The 8,713-nt window shown below is 39.3% G+C and overlaps 1 non-coding gene across 1 annotated transcript; it reads right to left on the bottom strand.

Annotated features, from left to right (window-relative positions):
- Positions 1-1,088: 1,088 nt before the first annotated feature.
- On the bottom strand, positions 1,089-1,225 carry LOC119926347. The gene has a single exon (XR_005450232.1). It is a non-coding gene; the product is annotated as a small nucleolar RNA SNORA7 (small nucleolar RNA).
- Positions 1,226-8,713: the final 7,488 nt, after the last annotated feature.

Raw genomic sequence — 8,713 nt, 5'->3', positions numbered from 1 at the left:
ACTGAGACAATAATGTGTGTGTGTGTGTGTGTGTGTGTGTGTGTAGCTTATTTGTGTGCCTGAGTTATCCTAAGGTTTCTTTAGTGCCAGATGAATAACAATGGGGGGAAAAAACAGCATAGTCTAAAAGCAGCTTCTGCACAAAATGTATAGTTTCTCTCCAAGGAGCAAAGTGAGACCAGCTGGAGGGAAATTTTCATCTCTAGCTCTATCCCCTGTTATTTTTTTATGACATTTGTTACACACGTACCAAGTGCCAGACACTGTACTAAACTCTGGGGTAGACATAAGCTAGTTAGGTAGGCCACAGTCCATGTCTCACATGGGGCTCACAGCTTTATTCCCCATTTTACAGATGAGGTAAATGAGGCACAGAGAAGTTAAGGGACTCGCCCAAGTTCACACAGCGGACAAGTGGCAGAGCAGGATTAGAATCCAGGTCCTTCTGACTCCCAGTCCTGTATTCTGTATAAAGGGTAGTTCACCCACCTTTGGTCCAGTGGAAAGAACACTTCTCTGGGGCTCTAGTCCCTTTCCTGTCTGTAGCTGGCTAATGTGAGCCAAGACTGTTGTTGTTGTTGTCTTATGCTGTTGAGTTGTGTCCGACCCATAGCGACTCCACGGACACACCTCTCCCAGAACGCCCCACCTCCTTCTGCAATTGTTCTGGTAGTGTTTCCATAGAGTTTTCTTGGTAAAAATACAAAAGCGGTTTATCATTGACTCCTTCCACGCAGTAAACCTGAGTCTCCGCCCTCGACTCACTCCTGTGCTGCTTAGAGAAGCAGCCTGGCTCAGTGGAAGGAGCAGGGCTTTGGAGTCAGAGGTCATGGGTTCAAATGCCGGCTCCACCAAGTGTCAGCTGTGTGACTTTGGGCGAGTCACTTAACTTCTCTGTGCCTCAGTTCCCTCATCTGGAAAATGGAGATTGACTATGAGCCCCACGTGGGACAGCCTGATCACCTTGTGTCTCCTCAGTGCTTAGAACAGTGCTTTGCACATAGTAAGCACTTAACAAATACTATTATTATTATTATTATTATTATTATTATTATTATGCCGCTGCTGCCCAGCAAAGGTGAGTTTTGACTTGTAGCAGATTGCCTTCCACTTGCTAGCCATCGGCCAAGCTAGGAATGGAATGGATAAGCCTCTGCTTGACTCTCCCTCCCATAGAGAGACTGGTAGAGGACTGGAAACTCTCCAGGTGTGACCCTGAGAGGTAGAGCCAAGGTTACCCAGGTAGTTTACAATGTTCTATCACCCTGCCTGTATTCTGGATTCTGCAGGACCATGGTGGAAGGGAAGAGAAACTGCAACTGGCACTGCCCAAAATCACTAGCTCTATAATCAATTCCTCTCGCCCTCGAGTTTCAGGGCAGAGTCTCATCCGCTCTTGCTAGTGGGAGCCTCCATCATCACCAGAATCTTTCACCTCACTTAAGTTACTTCACTTTTCTGTGCCTCAGTTACCTCATCTGTAAAATGGGGATTAAGACAGTGAGCTCCATGTCCCACTGTGTCCAACTTGATTAACTTATATCTACCCCAGTGCTTAGTACAGTGCCTGATACCTAGTAAGCACTTAACAAATACCACTGTGTCCAACTTGATTAACTTATATCTACCCCAGCACGTAGTACAGCGCCTGGTACCTAGTAAGCACTTAACAAATACCACTAAAAAAAAATCGTTCCAAAGAGCATCATGTCAGCAATGGGTCAGTCAGCTCACCCAGCTCCCCGGAAACAGCATATGGATGGGATTTTTTCTTTGCTACCCAATCTCTTTTACTCTAGATATTTTTGGGACATAGCTCTGTCCTCAAAAGCCTTAAATATATAGTAGGACAGATCCTGAAATTTTGGACTGTCCTGCAGAAAGCAGAACATTTGGTCATTTTATTCTGGCCCAAAACAATGAAAATATGCTGCATGTCTAATGGAAAGAGCATAGGCCTCTGAGTTAGCAGACCTGGCTTCTAATCCTAACTCGGTCAAACAATAATAATAATAATAATAATAATAATAATAATAATAATAATAGTATTTAAGCACTTGTTATGTGCCAAGCACTGTACTAACCACTGGGCTAGATATAAGATAATCAGGTCCCAGATAGGGCTCACATTCTAAGGAGGAGGGTGAACAGGTGATTGAATCCCCATTTTGCAACTGAAGGAACAGAGGCATAGAGAAGTTAAGTGACTTGCCCAAAGTCATTCAGCAGGCACTTGGTGAAACCAGTTAGAACCCAGGTCCTCTGACACTCAGGACTCTGCTATTTCTACTACTACTACTACTACAACGACGACGACGACAACGACAATGACTACTACTACTACTAGTATTTGTTAAGCGCTATGTGCCAAGCACTTTTCTAAGCACTGGGGGAGATACAAGGTAATCAGGTTGTCCCACGTAGGGCTCACAGTCTTAATCCCCAGGTAACTGAGGCACAGAGAAGTGACTTGCCCAAAGTCATACAGCAGACAAGTGGTGGAGGCGGAATTAGAACCCATGACCTCTGACTCTGACATTGCTTCCCTAGTTGACTTGCCTACTTTGTGAACTTGGAGAAGTCATTTGCCTTTTGGGTACCTCCATTTCCTCACCTGTGAAATGGCTTTTTGATGCTTGTCTCCCCCCTATGTAGATTGGGAACCCCATGTGGAACAGGGACTGTGCCTGACCTAATTATTTTGGAAAGCAGTGCTTGAAACTTGGTAAGCATTTGATAAATAGAATAATGATAATAATAATGATGACAATGTTGATGATGATGGGGAGGAGGAGGAGGAGGGTGGTGGTGATGATGATGGTGCTGTTAGTTTCCTGTCTGAGCTGCAGAAACCTGGGTTCATTCATTCATTCATTCCATCGTATTTATTGAGCACTTACTACGTGCAGAGCACTGTACAAAGCACTTGGGAAGTACAAGTCGGCAACATTTAGAGATGATCCCTACCCAACAATGGGCTCACAGTCTAGAAGGGGGTTGGGAGGTCATTAGAGACAAAGCATTCATAACAGTGGGCCTTTGGACTTCAAAATCAAGCACTTAGTACAGTGCTCAGCACATAGTAAGTGCTCAATAAATACGATTGAATGAATGAAATGAGGAAATAACCTCTATCGATTATTGAGCCAATGCTCAAAGCCCTCTTGCATGCATTCATACATAGTCAGTGTAAAGATGTAATTTTGAGCATGACCTGCCAAACACGCAGTAATGGAACTCCCATTATGCACTCTATGATTCAAGATTGCTAGAGAAGGTTTGGGAATTTTTAATTGGTGTGCTGCATTATCATAAAATCTTTATTTAGAATAAACCCAGAACATGGCAAAGGCACTTTTTCATGGAGGAGTTTCTTATAACTCTTTTTTAAAGAATGAATACATACAAGTAGTTGTATAATTAAACAAAACAATGCAAATTGAACCGACTTAAAGGTTACAGTAAAAATGATGGTTTCAAGAAACATGTGAGAACTGAAATCTTGCAGTAAAATTTTCATCCTGATAAAAATACATCTTTCTGTCTTATTCATCACGTTTGGAGAGGGAATTTTTTGGAAAATTCGCTGCCTACAGATGCCTATAAGAACACAGGAATTAGTTTTTTAAACACCTCCCTCCTTCTCCCCAACCCCACCACCAAATTCCACTGGGGCACCCCGTGTCTTTAATATCACCTTAATGATTGGATTCCAATGAACCAAATGGGAAGAACTAAATCTTAACCCAAATTTATAATCCCTTTTGATCAATCAAAGTGCCTAGATAGATTCTATTTGTAAAATGTATAGTATATCTTCCGAATTATAACGTGGGAAGTTTAATTTTCTTGTTTGAATACATTTAAAACTCTTGAACATTGGCACAGACTATTCTCCTGAACACAATATTCTCTAATGGAGGAAAACATTACAGGAATGGATTTATGTTTTCAATTTATTGAAAGACCTTCCGAGGTTAAACCGTATACCAAAGCTAACCAAAAATCATGATGCGATCAATCAATGGAATTTATTAAGTGCTTACTGTGTGCGGAGCACTGAACTAAACGCTTGGGAGAGTACAACACAGTAGAGTTAATAGACACCCCCCTCCCTCCGCCCACCAGGAGTTTAAAGTCTGGAGGGACTGTATAACTGAATATACATGGATGGTGAAGATTGGTATAAATAAATCCACAAATGGAATGTACCCTATAGACGGTAAGCTTCAGCATGGCTCAGTGGAAAAAGCACGGGCTTTGGAGTCAGAGGTTATGGGTTCAAATCCTGGCCCTGCCAATTGCCAGCTGTGTGACTTTGGGCAAGTCACTTAATCAATCAATCAATCAATCGTATTTATTGAGCGCTTACTGTGTGCAGAGCACTGTACTAAGCCCTTGGGAAGTCCAAGTTGGCAACATATAGAGACGGCCCCTACCCAACAGTGGGCTCACAGTCTAGAAGGGGGAGACAGACAACAAAACAAAACATATTAACAAAATAAAACTTCTCCGGGCCTCAGTTACCTCATCTGTAAAATGGGGATGAAGACAGTGAGCCCCCCGGGGAACAACCTGATCATCTTGTAACCTCCCAGCGCTTAGAACAGTGCTTTGCAAATGGTAAGTGCTTAATAAATGCCATTATTATTATCATTATTATTATTATTTAGACTGTGAGCTTATTGTGGGCAGAGAACTTGACTGCCAATTCAGTTGTACTCTCCCAAGCACTTAGTACAGTGCATTGCATATTCATTCATTCATTTATTCGATTGTATTTATTGAGCACTTACTGTGTGCAGAGCACTGTACTAAGCGCTTGGGAGAGTACAGAACAACAGGTATACAGTAAGCACTCAACCTTCACAACATTGCTAAAATTCTCCCTTTCCTCTCCATTCCAACTGCTACCATGTTAATCCAATCACTTATCCTCTCCCTCCTTAACTACTGTATCAGCCTCCCTGCCTCCTCTCTCTCCCCACTTCAGTCCGTACTTCTCTCTGCTCGTTTTTATACAAAAACTTTAAGGTCATGTTTCCCCACTCCTCAAGAACCTCCAGCAGTTACCCCATCCACCTCCACATCAATCAATCAATCGATCGTATTTATTGAGTGCTTACTGTGTGCAGAGCACTGTACTAAGTGCTTGGGAAGTACAAGTTGGCAACATATAGAGACAGTCCCTACCCAACAGTGGGTTCACAGTCTAAAAGGGGGAGACAGAGAACAAAACCAAACATTCTAACAAAATAAAATAAATAGAATAGATATGTACAAGCAAAATAAATAAATAAATAAATAGAGTAATAAATATGTACAAACATATATATATATATAATACAGGTGAAACATATACATATATATGTATAAACATATATACATATGCATGTCATATGTATAACATATGCATAACATATGTATAACATATGTATATATTATACTATGTATATATCATACATAATGCATTATCATATATCATATTATTCATAATAATACACATAATATAATATAATATAATATAATATAATATAATATAATATACTATGATATGATATAATGTAATGTAATAATACAATATAATAAAATGTAATATAATATAATATAATGTAATATAATATAATATACATAATATAATATAATATACAATATAATATATAACATGATGCAATATGATACAATACAAAATATAATATAATATAATATAATATAATATAATATAATATAATATGATATGATATATAATATAATATAATGTTATATTATATCATATTATATTATATCATATTATATTATATATAATATGATATATGATATAATATATAATATAATATGATACAATACAATACAATGCAAAAAATAATGCAATATAATAATATAATATATAGTATAATATATAATATAATATAATGTAATGTAACATAATATAATATAATATAATATAATATAATATAATATAATATAATATAATATAATATAATATAATGTAATATAATGTATGATACAATATAATGCAATGTAATACAATATAATATAATATATAATATTATATATTATATAATACATTATATAATGCATTATATAATATATTGTACGTATGTATAAACATATACATATATACAGGTTTGATATGCATCAAACAGGAACTCTTCATCATTGGCTTTAAAGCACTCAATCACTTTGCCCCTTCCTACTCACCACTCTTCAACTACAACCCAGCCCGCACATTTCGCTCCTCTAATGCTAAGCTTCTCACTGTACCTTGATCTCGTCCATCTCACTGTCGACCTCTCGCCCACACCCTGCCTCTGGCCTGAAATGCCCTCTCTCCTTATATCCGACAATGACTCTTCTCTTCTGCCACGCATTACTGAAGGCCCATCTCTTCCAACAAGCCTTCCCTGATTAAGCCTTCCTTTCCATTTCTTCAACTTCTGCATTGCCCTGACTTGCTCCCTTTATTCATTCCCCCCTCCCAGCCCCACAGCATTTATGTACATATCTGTAGTTTATTTATATTAATGTCTGTCACCGCTCTAGACTGGAAGTTTACTGTGGGCAGGGAAAGTGTCTGTTATATTGTACTCTCCCTAGCACTTAGTACTAAGAAGCAGCGTAGCTTAGTAGAAAGATCACAGGCCTGGGATTCAGAGGATGTGGGTTCTAACCTCGGCTCCACCGCTTGTCAGCGGTGTGGCCTTGGGCAAACCGCTTAACTTCTCTGTGCCTCATTTCCCTTATCTGTAAAATGGGGATTAAGACTGTGAGCCCCACGTGGGACAACCTGATTACCTTGTATCTACCCCAGAGACTAGAACAGTGCTTGTCACATAGTAAGTGCTTAACTAATACCATAATACAGTGCTCTGCACATAGTAAGCGCTCAATAAATACGATTGATGATAATAATTATTATTACTTTACCGATGAGGAAACTGAGGCACAGAGAAGTTAAGTGACTTGCCCCAGGTCACACAGCAGACAAATGGCAGAGCCAGGATTAGAACCAAGGTCCTCTGACTCTCAGGCCAGTGCTCTATCCCCTAGGCCACAATGCTTTTTCCGCTGAACCAAAATCTCTGGACACTGAAATTGACCGTGAACGACTATTCAAAATAGCTTGCAATTTTTATCTACAATATGTTCAAGACTAGTCTTTCTACCTTGTAAGAACACTTTACAGTTAGCTGGTAAAGAAGCTGTGGTAACTCCTCTCCTGTTTTTCATCTTGTTCCTGTCTTATGATTTCCCACGGCAGACTCGCTATCAATAAAGTTCGTGACTAAATGTTCCACTTCTTTTGACTTCCCTAATGGAATGTCTGCTTTTGCATTGGCTATGATTAATTTTCCTATTCTCTTAATAAACCATGTAATCACACAGTGCCTTTAGTTGGAATAAATGTGTTATTTCCCACTAGAAAGAGATGCAATTGGTATTTTAGTTAGCCGAGAAGCCATTTCAAAAAGTGGTGGTGTGCCTACAGATTAATTTAGTTTTTCAAAGTGTCCACTAACCAGAAAATGCTCATTAAAACTGAGCTATTTTACAAATAAGTTAATTTTATAGTTTGAAACAGCAATTTATTCTGAGAAATAAAGTGTCTGTCCACAAGGAAAATACTGAAGATAATGGTAAACAAATGATTGGGAAGTCAATTGAGATGGCTGGGAATCAGTCTGCTGAATATTATTAACTTTGAGTGATACTGTTAAGTCAGTGTGGAATTGAACAGGGTTCTTACGCCAGAGAGAGGAGAGATTGGCTTTTGACAGTCTTCAAGAATTATGTCCTGTCTGCAGACGGGAAAACCAAGTCCTTCTAGTTACCCTTTACAATGAATCAGTCAAGCGTATGTATTGAGAGTATTTATTGTATTTATTATGTATTTATTTGATGGCGTTTGTTGTATCTAGGGATAGATACAAGATAATGAAGCACTGTTCTAAATGCTGAGGTAGATACAAGTCAATCAGGTTGGACACAGTCCCTATCCCACAAGGGGCTCACAGTCTAAGAGGGAGGAAGAACAGGTATTTAATCCCCATTTTACAGATGAGGAAACTGAGGCACAGAGACAATAAGTGACTAGGCCAAAGTCACACAGCAGGCATGCGGCAGAGCCACCTCTTGCTTTTTAACACTCCCCGTTTCCTCTCTGCATCACTGACTTTCACAGTCATCTGCGGGTACAATTCTGCTCTGCGAGATTCTTTCACTGTTTTGGGGACCATTTCCCCTCAGATTTAATGCTATTTCTCCCTCTCGAATAGCCCTGCCTCTAATCGTCAACAATGTGGTTGAAGGCTGCTTTAAGAATATTAATGATGCTAAATCCAACACCGAGGTGGAGCGTCCTTGGGTTGAATAGTTGGGGAATAGTTGGGGAATAGTTGGGGAATAGTCGAATAGTTGAGGAATTTTTTTTCTGTACCTAAATTGAATGAGAAAGGCTCAACCAGGTGGTAAACCTCCGAAAAGTTCCGACTTCTACAGGGTGAATTTTAGAAAGGGCCTGGTCCTAGGAGGATGTGAATCGGCCAAACGAGTTGGTATATTCGCTCCATCTCAGTCAACCACCCTGGGTGATTTTAATGAGAGAGGAAAGTGAATCCAAAGCGGGGAAGTTTAGTTTGTTTTTGGGTAGGATCATCCAGTGTTTATTTTCCCCAGGCTCTCAGTAAAAACGGCATGTTCATACAAGTTTCCT

This window comes from Tachyglossus aculeatus, chromosome 3 (genome assembly GCF_015852505.1).
Source record: "Tachyglossus aculeatus isolate mTacAcu1 chromosome 3, mTacAcu1.pri, whole genome shotgun sequence".
NCBI classification, from domain to species: Eukaryota; Metazoa; Chordata; class Mammalia; order Monotremata; family Tachyglossidae; genus Tachyglossus; species Tachyglossus aculeatus.
The sequence above is the reverse complement of the archived record's forward strand: the minus strand, read 5'-3'. Positions and strand labels throughout refer to the sequence as shown.